This window comes from Suncus etruscus, chromosome 1 (assembly GCF_024139225.1).
Source record: "Suncus etruscus isolate mSunEtr1 chromosome 1, mSunEtr1.pri.cur, whole genome shotgun sequence".
Taxonomy (NCBI): domain Eukaryota; kingdom Metazoa; phylum Chordata; class Mammalia; order Eulipotyphla; family Soricidae; genus Suncus; species Suncus etruscus.
In genome coordinates this window covers 171,187,323-171,207,133 of record NC_064848.1, presented here as the reverse complement: position 1 = coordinate 171,207,133, position 19,811 = coordinate 171,187,323, and the positions used below count along the sequence as shown (strand labels likewise).

The window sequence follows — 19,811 nt, the reverse complement described above, 5'->3', positions numbered from 1 at the left end:
GGACACAGAGTTGTACTTTCCAAGTAGCTGGAAACCCTTAATCAATGTTAATTGGCTCTAATTAGCATATGTTAATTAATGATATTTACTACAAATTAAAGGTATGAGTGCTCCCAGAGGGTTCCCTGTTCATCCAATTAGTGCCAATTAGTTGCAATTAACACGTGTAAATGAGATTCCATTGAACCCAAAACAAACAGCACAGAATCTCGCAGATTCCCTCTTGCACCTTTTCAGTCAGCATGGGGAGCTGGTGTGTCGGGTGGGAAGGGAGCGTGGCAGAAGAGAGCAGCTTCTCCTGGGTTGACCTCTGGAGCAAGATGCTGACTCTCCACACACTGGCAATAGAAAAGAGAGAGTCACATAGGGCATTAGGCAAGCAAAATGCCAGCAATGCCTGACTGCTCTTCAGTACTCTGAGGACAGATTCCTGAGAAAGGTTTCCTGACCTTGGCCATGCTCAGGCCAGAAATCATCCCCAAGGCAACTTTGTGCCTACCTGGGTACACAGGTATAGGTCAGTGATTAGTACAAATGGGCTGCTTGAGAATGTGGCTGAGTAACAGAGTAGAAAAGTCATGTGTGTGGTGCCTGATTCTATCTCCAGTGCTGTGATTCCCAGCATCATGGGCCCTGATCCCCACTCAATCAACACCATCAGGTTGTGGCCTCCACTAACATTACAACAAAACTGAACTAAAAGGTTGTTTCCTTTGCAGCAAGATCCAGTATCTTTAGACAGAACATTGATCAGAAAACGTTTCTCTTCTCCTGAATATCTTCCCAAGAGCTCCACCCTGGGACAAAATAGTATTCCCCTTGTTAAAATATAAATTGTATACATCTACATAGGTTGACTGCTAATCTCACTGTCCCTGAATTTTATTACTACTTGGCAAAGGCTCAAACCTCTGCAGTGATAAAGTCAGAGGTTTCACTACAATGATATTTCAGGGAAGGAGCATGGGGAGGTGGAGGGCATGCTTTGCAAGCATAAGACCCCAAGCCTAATATGTTACGCTTCAAGGTCCCTTGAATTCCATCAGGTTTAGCCCAGGTGTCCCCCAATAAAGCCTGAGCAGCCCTGAATCATTGGATCTGAGGATCCAACTGTCTATCTGTTGCCTCAAGGGGGCTAAATATCACCAGGAATAGCCCCAGGCACCCCAGCAGAGACCCCTTCAAATAAAATAAAACTGACATTTGCACCTTTGTTATATCAATTGAACAACACATAGATGAATCTTTCTCATGCAAGGCATGTGCTCTACTGCCAAGCCATATCTTCAATCCTGACGTGTATAATTTTTAGATAGTTTCTGTGCACTGTGTGACAGGCAATATTAGAGTGCTCAGACACTCAAACTTTTTAAACAGGGGCCAGTTCACTGTCCCCCAAACCGTTGGAGGGTGGACTATAATTTTAAAAAAACTATGAACAAATTCTATGCACATTACATATATTATTATGAAGTTAAAAAAAATGGAAACGAATGCAATATTTAAAATTAAAGGGCCCAGAGAGATAGCACAGCGGCGTTTGCCTTGCAAGCAGCCGATCCAAGACCAAAGGTGGTTGGTTCGAATCCCCGGTGTCCCATATGGTCCCCCGTGCCTGCCAGGAGCTATTTCTGAGCAGACAGCCAGGAGTAACCCCTGAGCAACGCCGGGTGTGACCCCCCCAAAAAATAAATAAATAAAATTTAAAACAAGTAAAGTTAAATCAACAAACTTACCAGTGTTTCAATGGTAAATATGGGTCTGCTTTTGGTGGACTGTAGTTTAAGGACCCCAGTCCAAGAGGTCTGAATGTAAGGCTCCTATATATGAATCATGGACTGTAGTGGACTGTAGTTTGAGAATCCTCTACCCAAGATTGAGAGAAGGAGTCAAGAGACAGAGACAAGTAAGGGAGTTTGAGAGTGCAGTGCATATCCCAATTATGTGCATTGCTTGGGATGAATCAGCTGCTAAGCAGGATAGTCAGTGGTGGCAAAAACATCCAGCAGGCTGAATAAAAGTCCTTGGAAGGCCACACGTGCTTCATGGGCCTTAATTTAAGGATCCCTGTTTTAGAGGATGGGGATATGGCAATGAATAAATTGCCCACATATCCCTACCCTCATGGAGGCTATGTTCACTTAATATTTCTTACTCTGTTGCTATTTTGGGATATCTAGCATTAGAAAGAGTTAATTCTAGCTATGGAGAGGGTTCAGAGGACTAAAATCCATGCTTCACATGTAGAGCCTTATATTCAGTACCACAGTGCCCTGAGCATATTTGGGAATGGTACCCAAGTAGTCATAAGTAGCCCCTGAGCACTGCTGGTATGGACCCCTAACCACAAAGTAGATAGGATGGTAGGGACAGTTCATATATGGTGTCAGTTTACTTATTTATAACTTGATTATATAATATTATATGTAGGGACCAGAGAGATAGCATGGAGGTAGGGCGTTTGCCTTTCATGCAGAAGGACAGTAGTTCAAACCTCAAATTCCATATGGTCCCCTGAGCCTGCCAGGAGCAATTTCTGAGTGCAGAGCCAGGAGTAACCCCTGAATGCTGCTGGGTGTGACCAAAAAACAAAAATCAATAATAATAATAATATTATGTATATAATTCTTTACACCAATTTTGCAATTGTTTTACTAGAAGGATTAACCTTCTTCCTTTCTCCGATTCTTTGCAGCCACAGGAAAATGGTGGGATGGTGATGGAATGTGTCTACAAACAAAAGTTTCATAAAATCACATCACATTTGAATTGCTCCATACAGTCTGGTCACAACAGTCCCTCCTCCCTGTGCGGCACTTTAAAATTTACAAAGTTTATTCCCAACCAGCCTCCCTGTTGATCCTTGTCACCTCCATATACTGTTAAGGAGTGGGAGAAAAAACAGATCGAAAGCCAGGAGGGAGAGCAAAGGGTAGAGGACATGCCTATCATATGTAAGGCCCTGAGTTTGATCCCCACCATTACATACACCCTGAGTGGTTCTGAAGATCCTGAGCACCTCTGGCCTAAGTTCTGCCTCCTGTAGCTCTGAATTCCAGAGCACAGTAAGATGTGGCCCTATTAAAGGGAAAGTGCTCCCCAGGCATCCAGCTCCTCTATGGTTTTTGAGTTCTGAGACAGGTGTGGGGTCCCCAAGGGTCACTCCAGCCAGCCAGGAATAGGAACAGTGCTGAGAGAAACCTGACCAAAGTGGACATTTGTTTCAGAGCTTCTCAGAAACTTTTTGGCCTACAGTATTCCACCACTGCATTTCTGGTTTCAGTGACACATGTTGGGTGATGTAGAAGTAGGTAGAAAAGACATTTTCTAATTCCCCTTCTTCCCAGCAAAAATATTACAACTATGCTATGTAATCCAGATTCTGGTCATAATGCAAAAGTCATTAAGTGACACAATTTTTCTATATATTTTTTCTTTTTTTTTTTATTTTGGGGCCACACCTGGTGATTCTCAGGGCTTACTCCTTGTCTCTGTGCTCAGGGACCATTCATGGTAGGGTTCAGGGGATTATATGGGGTGCCTGGGTTTGATTTCCTTTCTTCCTTCTTTCTCTCCTTCCTGAACTCAGGGGGTTATATGGGGTGCCTAGGTTTGAATCTGGGTCAACCACATGCAATACAAGCATCCTTTTCCTTCCTTCTTCCCTTCCTTCTTCCTTCTTTTCTTCCTTCCTTTCTTCCTCCCTCCCTTCCTCTTTCCCTTCCTTCTTTCCTTCCTCCTTCCTTCCTTCCTCCCTCCCTCCCTCTTTCCCTTCCTTCCTTCTTTCCTTCTTCCTTCCCTCCTTCCTTCTTTCCTTCCTCCTTCCTTCCTTCCTTCCTCCCTCCCTCCCTCTTTCCCTTCCTTCCTCCCTCCCTCCCTCTTTCCCTTCCTTCCTTCTTTCCTTCTTTCCTTTCTCCTTCCCTCCTTCCTTCCTTTCTTCCTTCCTCCTTCCCTCCTTCCTTTCTCCTTCCTTCCTTCCTTCCTTCCTTCTTCCTTCCTTCCTTCCTTCCTTCCTTCCTTCCTTCCTTCCTTCCTTCCTTCCTTCCTTCCTTTCTTCCTTCCCTCCTTCCTCTTCACACTATGAGTCTTCACTTCCAATGAGCCACATTTCCAAACCATTACTGCTACATTAAACATTTCTGGGGCCAGGAAGGTGGCGCTAGAGGTAAGGTGTCTGACTTGCAAGTGCTAGCATAGGACAGACCGCGGTTTGATCCCCTGGCATCCCATATGGTCCCCCCAAGCCAGGAGCGATTTCTGAGTGCATAGCCAGGAGTAACCCTTGAGTATCAAACGGGTGTAGCCCTAAAACCAAAAAAAAAAATTTTTTTTTTGCTATTTGGGGGCAGAGTGATAGTACAGTGAGTAAGGTTCTTGCTTTCCTTGTCAACCTGAGTTCAATCCCTGACATCTCATATGGCCCATTGAGTACTGCCAAGAGTAATTCTGGAGTGCAGAGCCAGAAGCATTGCTGGGTGTTACCCCAAAACAAAACAAAAAAAAATATTTTTTTTTTTGTCAAATCATTTGCTCGATCTTTTATTTCCAGGCAGTCTGGCTTCTTGGACTGGTGTGCTTTGGGAATGATGTCAGTCAGGTTTGGTCAAGGAAGGCAAAGTAGGGCTTTTGCAGTGAAAGTGTTTACTGTATCTAACTCCCTCCCCAACTGGCACATAGGCTTGCACACATACATCCACACTGCACACATGTGTATACACACACACATATACACACCTACATAGGTGCCCTTCTCTCCACTGACTCCACCCATCACCAAATAGACCTGGGGAGGCCACACCTGCAGCTGCTCAGTTGGTTGGGTGGGGAAGGACAGATGTGGGAAGACAGTGGGGCGAGACTTGGCCCACCCCATTCTGAGAATCCCTCAGAGTTTTCAGACAGTGACTGGTCCCATCTGGGAAGATTTAGCAGCTCTTCATTCTTTTTTGAGATTAGTTTAATGTTAGCTTTCAAGGACAAGCATGTTTGCCTCCAAACTAAGAGTTTCAGGAGTCCTGGAAACTATAGGATGGAGAAAAGGGACACAAGCAAAATGACTGCTTTTTCCCCCCCACTAATGCCTCTTGAGAAGTGATATCTCTCTAAAGCCAAAGTTCTCAAGATGAGGCTTAACGTGGGCACTTTGGAAAAAAACCTTGGCTCCAGAATGTAACAACAGAAAATAATTAAGGTCTAATAAGGTCAGTGTTCCACCTTAACACCTTTTCAGTTCCAGTTAAAACCTCTACTAATTTGCCAAGAAAAACCAGCCTCACTTGGGTCTTATTATTTGAATCACGTCCTGTCTCTTAATTTAAACGAGAGACTCACATAAGGGTTTTTTTTATTTTAAATTACAATGCCGACTTTCTTCCAGTTGATTACGGTATATGACTCTCTGTTGGAAGGCCATTATTTTTTGCTATGATTTACAAAGCATTTAAAGTGAAATCAATGTAATAAATATTGAAGTATTGTAATAGATAATTCCATATATTTAACCGCAGACACAGTGCAGCCAGGAGTGGAGCTGGGAAAGGGGTGCAGGGATGGGGGTGACCTGATTTACTCTGTCCTCCAGGACTCGAGCCCTCCATATAAGGTTGTTACCCTAGACCTGGGACTGTGGGGAGTGGGGAAGAGGGGTTCCCAAGACATGTCTACAGGGTGCATAGGCTCTCTGGAGATTTTCCTGCATTTCCCAGCTGATCAATAATGGAAGTCAGTTGCTCTCTTTCGCAGCAAATATACTAAAATTGGAACATTATTACAGAGATTAGTATGGCCCCTAAGCAAGGAGACATGCAAATTGGTGAAATGTTTCATAATTTTAGGACACTGGGACAATGGTAGAAAGAAGTGGTGAAGGAAAGGGTGTGGTAATGTGAAGAGTTGTGTTGCACATGAAATCCTGTCATTTACAGAATTGTAAACCATGGTGCTTAAAATAAATTGTTTAAAAAATCAATTAAAAAAGAAACAGGAATCGGGGCCGGAGAGACAGAATGGAGATAGGGCAATTTGCCTTTCAAGCAGAAGGACTGTGGTTTGAATCCCGGCATCCCATAAGGTCCCCCGAGCCTGCCAGGAGTGATTTCTGAGCCTGGAGCCAGGAGTGACCCCTGAGCACTAATAGGTGTGACCAAAAAAAAAAAAAATACAAAAAAAAAAAAAAAAAAAACCTGGGCCGTGCGGTGGCGCTGGAGGTAAGGTGCCTGCCTTGCCTGCGCTATCCTAGGACGGACCACGGTTCGATCCCCCGGTGTCCCATATGGTCCCCCAAGCCAGGAGCGACTTCTGAGCGCATAGCCAGGAGTAACCCCTGAGCGTCACCGGGTGTGGCCCAAAAACCAAAAAAAAAAAAAAAAAAAAAACCTTTAAAAAAGAAACAGAAACCAGAGCAATATCACAATGGGTAGAATGTTTGCCTTGAGGGCCCGGAGAGATAGCACAACGGCGTTTGCCTTGCAAGCAGCCGATTCAGGACCAAAGGTGGTTGTTTCGAATCCCGGTGTCCCATATGGTCCCCTATATGGTCCCCCGTGCCTGCCAGGAGCTATTTCTGAGCAGACAGCCAGGATTAACCCCTGAGCACCGCCAGGTGTGGCCCAAAAAAAAAAAAAAAGAATGTTTGCCTTGAGTGTAGCCAACCCGGTTTGATCCCTGGCATCCATATAGTCCCCCAAGCCTTCAGGGAGTAACCTCTGAACACTGCTGGGTGTAGACCAAAAACCAAAGCCAAACAAACACACAAACAAAACACAAAAGAACAATGGAAGGGCCAGAGCAATAGTTCAGCAGATAAAGCATTTGTCTAGCATGTGGCTGACTTCAAACCCTGGCATCCCATATGGTTCCCTGCACACTGTCAGGAGTGATTCTTTTTTTTTTTTTTTTGGTTTTGGGGCCACACCCGGCGTTGCTGAGGGGTTACTCCTGGCTGTCTGCTCAGAAATAGCTCCTGGCAGGCATGGTGGACCAAATGGGACACCAGGATTCGAACCAACCACCTTTGGTCCTGGATTGGCTGCTTGCAAGGCAAAAGCCGCTGTGCTATCTCTCCGGGCCCCTTTTTTTTTTCTTTTTCTTTTTTTTTTTTTTTTTTTTTTGGTTTTTGGGCCACACCCGGTAACACTCAGGGGTTACTGCTGGCTATGCACTCAGAAGTTGCTCCTGGCTTGGGGGACCATATGGAATCGAACCGCAGTCCGGTCCATTCAAGGCTAGCGCTGGCAAGGCAAACACCTTACCTTTAGCACCACCATGCTGGCCCCAGGAGTGATTCTTTAGTGCAGAGCCAGGAGTAATCCCTGAACATCATTGGGTGTGACCCCCAAAATAACAACAACAGCAACAACAACAAAACAACAACAAAACCCAACAACAATGAACAAAGGTGGCCCAAAGGACTAGCAGAGATACTTGGCATGCTGGAGACCCAGGTTTGTCCCTAGCACTGCCTGGCCCCACCCAGAGCCACTGGGAATAACCCCAAACACCAGTACTGAGAAGTACTGGGAGCCATGTGGGGCAGAGCTGGTCAGGCTGGATTAAGCAAGGAAATAACCTGAGCAAGACAAGTCACAAAAGGCCTTGCCAGTCTCTCCCTTCTCCCTCCACCCTTTTTCGTTTTGGTGGGGAGCACAACCAGCAATGCTCACGGCTTGCTACTGACTCTGTCTTAGAAATCCCCACTGGCAAACTCTGGGAAGTATATAGGATGCCAGAGAATTGAACCATGTTGACTATTTGCATGGCAAATGCCTTATACACTATGCTGTATAAGGGCTCTAGCCCTTTGCCCTTCTTTTTCTCCTTCTACCTCTTCTTTCCCTGGGCTGAGCTTGCCAAACTGAGCCCAGAACCGAGAGACAGGCCCAACATTCACTGGTAAGCTCATGAAATGGGAAGAGGCATGGAAGAGAGGTGGTGCCCCAATCTGCACCAACTCTCTGAGCAAGTGTCCTGGGCACACCTGCTTCTGCCCACCATGTACCATGAGACCTGTCCACTCTGGCATCAAAACACAGGTGTGTAGACTATCCATTTCTCCTGGGAGCCAGGATGGAGCATAATATCTATGGTGCAAGTTAGCACAGCCACAGTAGCCTTCCACAACCTGCCTTCTGAACCCTACTAGAGACCAATCTCCCAACTGACCTCTGACCTGCCCCTCCCCGCCAACCTTATAAAAGTGCTCAGAAGGGCCAGAGACATGGCATGAAGAATAAGGCTCTCACCTTACACATGACTGACCCTAGTTTGATCTCTGGAACATATGATCCCCTGAGCACTGCCAGGAGTGACCCCTGAGCACAGAGCCAGAAGCAGAAATAAGCACTAAACACTGCAAGATACGCATCCCCACTACCAAATGTACCCAGGAGTCAGCTCCTTTCCAGCTCTGAGGGGCACACCCCCTTCTTCCCATCCTTGGGGCCATTGCCTTTGGGGGCACACCTGTTTCCCAATTCACTCTGTTCCCCAATTCCTGGCTCTATTCAAATTCTCAAGTCCACCACTGAGAGAAGCCCAACAGGGGTGCAGCCTGCATTGGTCCTATTTTTCAGGCAATCTGCAGAGCCATTTGAGAGCTTGGGATTGTGAAATAAGACTTTGTGGTGTCTGCAATGCAGGCCTGTGCAGGAGTATGTCTGGTACATGCCCTCATGCATACACATACATGCACATATGCACGAACACAGAAATCAGATCTCGGGGGGGGGGGGAAGATATATTGTCTCTTGCCTTCCCACCCAAAGCTTGAACTCAAGCCCCAAGTCCCTAGGTCTGAACATTTTCCATCATAAATTCCAGGAGTGGACATGCAGAGGAAGCAGGACAAGAAGATTTACAGCAAACTTGCTTCCTGACACCTCTTTGGCCCATCCCATAAAACAACAATATTACCAGATGAATCACACGGGACTCACAGGGGCCTTCCCCTTGTTCATGTGAACTCTTGAGTGCCAGTGATTGTGACATGGTCAGTGGAACACCCGTTCCCCCCACCCCAACTGTGCTCTCCGTGACAACCTCAACTCTGTATTGCTCTGGGAAAGAAGAATCTCAAATCTAGTCCCTGGAGCAGGAGGAGTAGAGGTTGGATTGAAAATAGAAGGGTTCGGGGCCGGAGAGATAGCATGGAGGTAAAGCGCTTGCCTTTCATGCAAAAGGTCATCAGTTCGAATCCCGGAGTCCCATATGGTCCCCGGTGCCTGCCAGGAGCAATTTCTGAGCATGGAGCCAGGAATAACCCCTGAGCACTGCTGGGTGTGACCCAAAACCACAAAAAAAAAAAAAAAAAAAAAAAAAAAAAAAAAAAAAAAAAAATAGAAGGGTTCAGCTATCATCAATGAGGAGAAAGTGGATCATAAAAGATTCATCATTCATCCTGAATTTGGAAGAAAAGCCAGTCACATTCCTAAGCTGTATGATTTGAAGTAACTTGCTTAGTGTCTCTGGTTGGTTCATTTCTTTATCAATGTAGACCACAGAATATTCTTCTGTCAGGAAGGATGTGCAAATGGATGGAGAACAAAGTTTGTCGAAGTGCCTGGCATGGAACAGGTACTCAAAATATGGTCATTTTCTTCGTCATAAATATTTTCCTTCATCTGACACACAAAACGTGGCAATGGTCCAGCAAAAGGGGGTCATTATATGGTGGGTCTTCTTCAGGGGAGCCACTGGCCTAGCTCTCTGGCTATGGTTTCAGCATGAGCTGTGGAAGAAAGAAAGACCAGGCTCACAATCAGATCACTGTATGGGCAACTTGCCCTCCCCATATCTCTGGCCCCACCTGTAACATTAGAGCAGGGGAGTTCTTTTTCTGTTTTTTTTTTTTGGGGGGGGCACACCCAGCTGCACTTAGGAATTACTCCTGGCTATGTGCTTATAAATCGCTCCTGGGGCCCAGAGAGATAGCACAGCGGCATTTGCCTTGCAAGCAGCCGATCCAGGACCAAAGGTGGTTGGTTCGAATCCCGGTGTCCCATATGGTCCCCCGTGCCTGCCAGGAGCTATTTCTGAGCAGCCAGCCAGGAGTAGCCCCTGAGCACCACCGGGTGTGACACCCCCCCCCAAAAAAAAAAAGAAATCGCTCCTGGCAGGAGTGTGGGGTGGGGTGGGTGAGTGGGTGGGGGGACCATCTGGGATGCCGGGAGTTCTTAGTCTTGATTTTTTTTGTTTGTTTGGGGTCACACCTAGTGGCACTCAGCACTTACTCCTGGCTCTGCACGTGGGGATCACTTCTGCTAGGGCTCATGAGACCATATAAGATGCTTGGAATAGTATCTGGGTTAGATGTATGCAAGGAAACACCTTCCCTGCTATACTATTGCTCTGGCCTCTGGGGAGTTCTTAATCTTTAACATGTCCCATCAGCTAATCAAAGAGTCCAAAATTTAGGATCAGTTATCAGTGAAGATCACCATTCCCAATGATCACTGTCAACAAAGCAGGAGTAGGAGTGACTACAAGGCCTGCTCGGTGGACATGGGCATGAAGATGGTCAAAGAACTGAGAGCTCTGTAGCCCCCATCCCCGCGCTTTAACTACCCCAGTGCAGAGAGCCCCCACTGCAACCTGGCTAGTGCCCAGTGGTCTGCAGTCCTAGTAGTTTGACCTTCCCACAGAGGGAGGGACGTCAGCCTTCTGGGAGGTGGAAGCAGGTGGACAAGGCACTGACCTGGAGAGACTTGCAGCTGGGCTCCCTCAAATCCTCCCTGCTATCTGCCTCAGTACTCAGGGTGAACTTCCCACTTCCCATGTTCCCTTGCACCTGTGTCCCTTCCTTCACTGATCCTCCTCCTTCTCCACTTGTTTATTTTGTTTTGTTTTGTTTAGGCCATGCTTGTGGGTACTCAGGGCTTCTTCCTGGCTCTGTACTCAGGGATCATTCCTGGTGGTTGTTGGTAAGTGGTATCAGGAATCAAACCCATATTGGGGGGTGGGGGTGGAGCAATATTACAGCAGGTAGGGTGCTACCTTGCATGTAGCTGACCCGAGTTTGATACTCAGCACCCTGTATGGTCCCCTTGAGCTTTATCAGGAGTAATCTCTGAGTTAAGATCCAGGAATAAGCCCTGAGCACATCTGGGTGTGGTCCCCAAACAAAACAAAAAACCCAGATTGGGAAGCTAGAGATACAGTACAGTGGGCCAGACACTTGCCTTGCATGCAGCCACCCAATTTCAATCCCCAGCACCCCGTATGGTCCCCTGAACATCACCAGGAGTGAGTGCCTGAGATGAAAGCCACAAGTAAGAGAGCCACGAGCACCACCTAGTATGCCTCTCCAAAACAGAACAAAACAAACCCAGGTTGGCTGCATGCAAGGAAAAGCACCCCACCTGCTGTACTATTGCTCTAGTCCCCCAACTAGGCGGTGGTACTGTCTCTCCAACTGCTTCATCTCCACCTTCACTTTACTTAAGCTCTCTCCCCTCACTTCCTCCTACTCTCACCTCTCTCTTCATCTTCTCCCTAGTTCTCCAATACCTCTTGCTTCTGCTTGATTTTCCTTCTTTCTCTTTCCCCTTTCTTTTTCTTCATTCCTCCTCCGCCTCTCCTGCCTGCTCTTCTAGCTCCTTTATTGGCTTCTCTCTAATTCCAGGGCATGAGTGGGGGTGGCAGTGGAAGGGGTTATGCTCTGGCCTAGCCCCCACCCATGCCCCCCAGGATCTCTGCAGCCAGGGGAGGATCAGGAGTTCACCCGCAGGGCAGCTGTCAGCAGCTCAGTGGATGGATGAGTGAAAGTGGAGGGGGTGGGGAGGGAGAGGCTTCAAATTAAAAGGAAAGAAGGGCAGATGAAGCAAGGGGGCTCTTTAAGACTAACCCCCAGAGTAGCCCTACACCTGGACCTGGACCGAGGTCTCCTATCACCTCCCTCCATCCTGGTGTCCCATTCCTGAAGGTGTCCTCAGCACACAGTAATATCAGTGTCCCCTCTTTTTTTGGACAAGCTAAAAAAGCAGAAGAAAATCCCCCCCACACACACACACATACACATTTACCACCCCAACTCCCTAGCTCCCTGCTCCAGACTGCTTGGAACCCAGCAACCTGCTGTAGGGGTGATATCTAGGCAGATTAGTGCCCCAAAGCTGGCAGGCCTATTAGGCCTTTGTAGAGGAGGCGGCTGAGGGAGGAGGAGGGATTTTCCATTCTCCAAGCAACTGGATTACACAGTCGGGGGATCAGGGGAGAACTGGCTACTTAAGCTGCCTCTGCCAGGTCCGGCCTCTGCTGGGCTCTCAGCCTTCCAGCTCACAGTCGGGGTCTTAGTGAGCTCTGCTTTGCCTGTCTTTGAGGTGTCTTTTTGTATGATCTGTCTCATCTCTCTGCCTCCCTGAGTTGTGATACCAAAGAGGGGACTCAAAGGGGGTCAGCTGGCTGTGGGCTTCACCAATTCTTACCTTCTGTGATGACCTCAGGGCCCCAAGATGAAGTGATTCAGTTCTAGACACATACAGGATGGTTTCCTGTCAGTGGCTTTATGAGCACCTGTTCTCTGGAGAGTGAGCCAGACCTCTTTCTACCCAGATGGGCAGGACTTCAGACTGCTGTTTTCAATGGTTTGCTCTAGATTTTTGGCCCCAACATGAGCTTTCAAGGAAGGAGCTTTGTTCCCATTCTGTCACTCAGGCTAAAGGGAACCAAAACCCATGGTGGAGGAGAAAGAGAATAGATTGAAAATTCAGCTTAAAGAATGCAACATTGAGATTGGAGAGATAATATAACGAGTAAGGTGCTTGCTTTGCACGTAGCAGACCTGAGTTTGATCCCTTACACCACATGTGGCCCTCCAAGTACCACCAATAAAAATCTTTGAGCTCAGAGCTAGGTGTAGCCCAAAATTTAAAAAAATAAGTAATTTTAAATTGGGGCCAAAGCAATAGTATAGTGGGTAGAGTGTTTGCCTTGCACATGTCTAACCCAGGTTAGAACCCCAGCATCCTATATGGTCTCCTGAGAACCTGATGATGGAATTCCCAAGTGCAGAGCTAGGGTAACCTTGAGCATAATCAGACATGACCCAAAAAACAAGATTTGGGGGGGGGGTTGATTTTTGGGCCACACCCAGTGGCACTCAGGGGTTACTCCTGACTCTGCACTCAAAAATAGCGCCTGGTAGGCTTGGGGGACCATATGGGATGCTGGGAATCAAACTCAAGTTCGTCCCCCATTTGGCCATGTGCAAGGCAAACACCCTACCGCTGTGTTATCTCTCCAGCCCCAACAGGATTTTAAATAAAGAAAGAATACAAAATATGGGCCCTGTGGATGTGGTTTAAGTAGTAGAAGTATGTGCCTTAGGGGCCGGAGAGGTGGCGCTAGAGGTAGGGTGTCTGCCTCGATAGCCAAGGAAGGACCGAGGTTCCATCCCCCGGTGTCCCATATGGTCCCTTCAAGCCAGGGGCAATTTCTGAGCGCTTAGCCAGGAGTAATCCTTGAGCATCAAATGGGTGTGCCCCCCCCCCAAAAAAGAAGTATGTGCCTTAAATGTGTGAGGCCCTGGGTTTGATCCATCATAAGAAAGAAGAAAAGGAAGGAAGAGAGGGAGGGAGGGGGAAGGAGGGAAAGATGAAAGGAAGGGAGGGAGGAAAGGGAAGGAAGGGGAAGGGAGGAAAGGAAGGAAAGGAAGAAAAGGAAGGAAAAGAAGGAAGGTCAGAGAGATAGCACAGTGGTAGGACATTTGTCTCGCATGCAGCTGATTCAGAATGGGCCATGGTTCCAATTCCGGCATCCCATATGGTCCCCCAAGCCTGCCAGAAGCAATATCTGAGCACAGAACCCTAAGTAACCCCTGAAAGCCACCGGGTGTGACCCAAAAACACAAACAAAAAAAGTCATATCTTAAGGTCTCCCCAAAATTGTCACTAACTTTGTATGTCAACTTACATACTTCCCTTTCGAGTTTTACAGAAAGTATAAGGGTGAAAGTCTTGCCTTGCATGCTGTGGTGAACCCTGGTTTAATCCTAACTCTGTTCCCTAAGTACCACCAGATGTAATCCCTGGAAGTCAGGTTGGCCCAAAAAAACAGAGAAGGAGTGAAGAAAATATCTCTTAGAATTGATTTGAGGGCTGAAGAGACAACTTAGGGGCTAAGGGCATATGTCAAGGGTGTACCCAAGTTCAATTTCTGGCACCACATGGCCCCCCAGTACCACTGGATATAATTCTGAAGTTTTCCCAAGTGCCACAGGGTCCCCACCTGGTCTGACCTGTTGGTGGAGTATTACCAGGAGTCCCTGGGTCCCTGGACTGCTACTACTACAAAAAAAAAAAAATAAATAAATAAATAAATAAATAAATAAAGTAGGAAACTGAGGACACTGGTGAAGGGAAGGTCACACTGGTAGTGAGATTGGTGTTTTATCATTTAATATCTGAAGAGACTATATTATGACTATATTAAGACTGTAATATTATATATATCATATTATAATAAAACCATCATATTATAATAAAAATTTTAATAGAAAAGAATTGTTGGGCTGAGAGACAGTACTGGGCTTACAGTGCTTGCTTTATTTCCTGCCAAATCTCGTTTGACATTCGACACTGAGTATGGTCTCTCCAGCACTTCTAGTATGACCCCTGAGCACAGGAATAAAACCTGAGCACCACTGGGTATGGCCCCAAAACAAGAAATTAAAATAAATAACTTAATTATTTTAAAATAGTTATTTAAAGGTATTGGAAATTAATCAACAGAAGCCCTGGTATATGTTTGTGCCACAGTAAGTAAAAGTGGAAGCAGAATCCAAGATGCACTTATTTCCTTTGCCCAGAGCCATACCCATTCCCTTGAACAAGGAGCTCTGGTGCAAAGCCAAGCAGAGGTTCTTCTCACCCATAGGGCAAATCCATCACCTTCAGCAACTATTGGCCTCCCCAACCTGGTATAAGGTTATTGGGGGGTCATGGCCCCACACCCAGTAACCACTTTCTAGAAAGAGGCTAAAGCCTCCCTGCCCCCCCCTTACCCCCACATAGCCCCTAAAGGCCTTTTGCTGACAAAGCGGCCATCTCTGACCTTCCTTGATGGCCTATGTTCCTTCCAGCCAGAAAATTCTATGATCCTGTGACCCCTAAAAGCCCTGTCTTGCTAATGGTTTTATGATCTTCCCCACGGAATCCTCTGCTTTGCCCTTACTCACCCCCAATCCCCTTTCAGTAGGTCCTAGTCAAAATAAACAACATTTATGACCAGAGCAGGATTCAAGGTCCACATTGCAAACAAATGCAGAGCCCTTTGAAGGTGCCTGGGGAATCCATCACATCCTGGGGTGTGATGGTCTCCAGGCCTGAAGGGAGGTGTGCCTGGGAAGGGGTGCAGGCGTGGGAAGCTGAGCCCCTGTGCAGTGTCTGCCGCTCTCTTGGCAGGATCACGCTCATGCTCCCTACAAGAGAAGAGGTGGAGGGATGGCAGGTAAGTAGGAAATGGTGGAGTCCTGACTGAGGTATCCTCTGTGATTAGTAACCTTTGTTGCCCTGTGTGACCTGACTGGGCATGTCTACAGGGGAGAAGGGAACACAATACTGAGTGAGAAAGGGGATGAGGGAAGAGACAGAATAATAAGAAAATGGACAGTCAGCAAATATGAGTGAATGAGAAGATTCGAGTGAAAACCACAGAGGTCCCAAGGCTGACCCGGAAGTACTTATAGTGTTCACTTGGAAGGAGACACAATAGGAACCTGGCCCAAGCAATTTTAGGAGAAAAAGTCGACCCAACCTTCTCCCTCTCCTCTGGTGGGTCGATTGAAAGGAGAAATGAAAAAGAATCCATCTCTTCAGAGTTTCTAAGAGAAACGTGGCTTGTTGTGACCCTGAGAGAGAATTTAAAGCCCTCTATCCAGAATGAACACCTCTGCCTCTGTTCCACCACCATGAGAAACAGAGCTTCTGTATCTACAACTTCCTAGGGAGAGAAGGTCCATGACCCAAAGTGACTCTGCTCTGCCTTCTGCTTGCCACGGGGATGTAGGGCCTGGGCTCGTTCTCCTTCACAGTAGCATGAAGATTTGTTTTCCAGGGCAATGGGGTTTGGAGCTGGCTCTGTCTGGGGAGCTGTTGTTGGAGAATATTAAGGCAGCATTCCCAAAGGCCCAAGTCTGAGAGCAGCTTTCTAGGACACGCAGCCCACAGCTTCCTTCAGCCACCTGTACCAGCCTCCAGAACTAGAGCATGGGCCTAGGGGCTGGTGTTCTCTGACTGAGGCTGGAGGAGGGAGAAGACTTTCCCTAGAGGCCTGTGCTTCATCCTTTACTAAAAATACTATGTTAATTGGCAGGTGGCAAGAGGAACCAGACAGAATATATATGCAGGTAGCAAAGGTATCTATCTATCACTTTTATTAGGTCTCCACTTCACATTCTTTGCATATGTGAGTGAGAGCCAGAGAAATAGAAAGTTGGAACAAAGAAACAGAGAAGGAAGTTGGAAACAAGGGCATGAGTTTCTCCAGGATATAGTTTCAAAAACTGAAAGTTTTTGGTTTTGTTTGGCGTGAGTTTTGTGCCACATCCATCAATGCTCAGCAGCTACTCCTGGCTCTGCATTCAGAGTTCACTCCTGGCATTGTTTGAGGGATCATATGTGATGCAGGGGATTAAATCTGGGTCAGCCATGCATGAAGTAATCGCCCTACCCACTGTACTATCTCCTGAAAGGATTTTAATTATCTCAAGCAAGTGATTTAAAAATTTTGAAGGACACACTGTTGCTCCTCAGCACTGTTATACATAAAAGGTGCTTCATGGTAGAGTTGTAGTTTTAGAAGGTCCATTATTAGAAAGTGTCTAAGCCAGTGGATCTCAAGTTTGTTGGCTATACATCAACCTGGCACACTATTTTAATTTTATTTTTTGTTTTTGTTTTTGTTTTTGTTTTTGTTTTTGGGCCACACCCGGCAGTGCTCAGGGGTTACTCCTGGCTATCTGCTCAGAAATAGCTCGTGGCAGGCACGGGGGACCATATGGGACACCGGGATTCGAACCAACCACCTTTGGTCCTGGATCGGCTGCTTGCAAGGCAAACACCGCTGTGCTATCTCTCCGGGCCCAATTTTATTTTTTTTAAACTATTGTAATCTATAAAGTCCTTCATAGTTAAATTTCAGATATACAGTGAATCAGGACCATTCCCACCACCAATGTTGACCTCCCTTTCCCAATGATTCCAGAGTGCATCCTATACCACCACTCTTTGCTCCTTGGCCTGCCTATTTAGTTTAGATTGTTAAAGTTTAGGTCTCTTGATTCTATTGCCATTGACATTGGCTTGGATATTTAGTTCTGTCCTTTTTTTTTCTCCACCAATGCATCTAAAACCACTTGGCCCATGGTCCCCATTCTTTCTTTTTATCTTTCTTCTTAATTGTATAGAAAACTGCATAAATATGAGGTAAAAAAAAAAAAAAAGCAACTTGTGGCCCAAGGTTCTATGAAAAAAAGTGGGAGCCCTTATTTAAAAGATAAAAAAAGAAAAAAGAAAAAAAAATAGGGAGTGTGTGATAGGTAGTTGCTTTTTTTTTTATTTTGGTTTTTTGTTTGTTTTGCATAGGTGTAGCAAAAGTTGGGGAAAATAGAGAGGAAAAGCCTTTGGCCTAAAAACAGGGAGACCTTACCCTAAAGCATTCTGCCATAAGACCAACTAGAGGCTCTGGGCATATTAATTTGTCTAACCCCAAAGTATTTCTTCATGGTCCCAGTAAAAGTTCTTCATAATCACAGTTGTACCTGGCACACTTTTTTGTTGTTGTTGTTGTTGTTGTTGTTGTGGAAGGGTGGCACCCAGAGATGCCCAGGGCATGTTGCTTTGCTCATGATGAAACTTCAGCCTCTGGTATGCAAAGCATGTGCTCCAGTCCTTAGCGATCTCTCCAGCCCCCTGGGGTACTTTTTAAAACTAACATGCTGGGCACTTGTTTCCAGAGATTTTTATCTAATTGGTCTGAGGTGGAGTCCAGGTGTCTACATTCCCTCCCACCATCCCCCGAAGCTCCCAGATGAATCTACCATATAGCCTGGGTTGAGAATTACAGGTCTAGGTCAATACTTCACTTCCACAAATATAGAAACTGAGGCAGAGAGCAGCTTCCCTAAGTTCACACAGATAATTGGCAATTCAATGTGAATTCAATGTGAAGCCAATTCAATGCAGAGAAGCTACTTAGGTATCCAGACTCAATGGCTCAATGAGCACATGCAAGACTCATCTCTTTTGGAGCCATTGCTGTGTGCGGAGATTAGTTAATGCAACCCCTTCTGACCCTTCTCATATTTTTATATTATTTTCATCAGAGACAAGTCTGGCTCCATCCTGAGCCTGCTCTTTCTTCTTCCGAATCCTGACATCATTAGTGTTCATTGGGGGTAAACTCCCAAATCACAAACCACCTACTAGTTCAGTGGTACGTATTCACATAGTGTCCATGAACACCCACAGAAAGGGTATAGGTGTATGCATACAAATATGAGCTTTGTCTGAGCATGAGAAGGATCATTTACATGCAGACACTTGCAGGAAGGGCATTTTACATGTGTCCTACCTGTGGGGATGTGGCCCAGTGCTTAAGACTTGCCTTTGCATACATGAGATCTGGGTTCAATTCCCACACCACACACCAAAAAAGTGGGGGTGGGGTAAGGATCTAGCTCTAAGAACTGGAACATATACTTTGCATGTGGAAACCCTGAGTTTGCTCCTCTCCTCCACAGTATGGTCCCTTGAGCACTGACAGGAACTGCACCCAAACACTGAGCGGGGAAATAACCGCTGTACCCTGATGGGTGTGACCCTAAACAAACAAACAAAAATCTACAAATGGGACAGTTAGTAAACAGCTTCCTATCAGCATTAATCAACCCAGCAAGTTTTGTGTGTGTGTGTGTGTGTGTGTGTGTGTGTACCAAAAAATTCTGAGATGCCAATAGATGCATCCATAATTAAGTATAGGTACATGGAACTGAATCTATGGTTACAGGATTTACATTTACTTTGTCAGTGAAGGGACACAGATGTCCACATACATGCATGTGATTGGCTGACTATAGGTATCAGGTACTATAGGTACTGGGTGCAGAGAGAAAAGGTCTTTTGCTGTTTCTATGTGCTCATGGGGAAATATTTGTCTGGGAAACAATATTTTTCATGCTTAAGTATATCTCAGTATATATAAATGAAACATGATATTGTGCTGACTGAGCTGCTACTCATTAACACTGTTTATCACTGATAGAATTAAATAACCCATGCAAGCCCTGGTTGCGTTTTTTACAGTTTTATTTAACACTGCTTCGCCCAAACAACATTTGGTAAATGCCACATAGACACTGTAGATGACAGCAACGAATACATAATTGATGGGACATAACATACAGCATATGAGAGGAGGCAGTGAGAAGCAGCTTCCAAAAATTCCAACTGCCACATCTTCCTGTGTGTTCTAACTTATTTTCCCTTTCTCCCAGACCTGATTAAAACCCACCCTTCACACTTCCCTAGGAGGTCTCAGATTTGTAGTGGAGAGAGATAAAATGGAGCAGGAGGATTTGGGGTGAGGGAAGAGATAACACTCCAAGATCTGGTTCTGGAATGTCTCTGCTCCTCCCAGTCTGTCAGAGGCAGGCCCAAGCCCCAGGTTGTATGAAAACAGGAAAACTGAAAGGATAGGTCCTAAAGACCTTTCTCTATTTAGAATGAGTTTAAGAACACTGAGTGACCAGAGAGAGAGCTCAAAGGTCTGAATGCACACTTTACATGCCAAAGGCCTGTGTTTGATTCTCAATACCACGT

At 46.0% G+C, this 19,811-nt stretch overlaps 1 non-coding gene across 1 annotated transcript; it reads left to right on the top strand.

Annotated features, from left to right (window-relative positions):
* The first annotated feature begins 5,726 nt into the window (after positions 1-5,726).
* Positions 5,727-5,832, top strand: LOC126029519 (U6 spliceosomal RNA). The gene has a single exon (XR_007503014.1). It is a non-coding gene; the product is annotated as a U6 spliceosomal RNA (small nuclear RNA).
* The last annotated feature ends 13,979 nt before the right edge of the window (positions 5,833-19,811 follow it).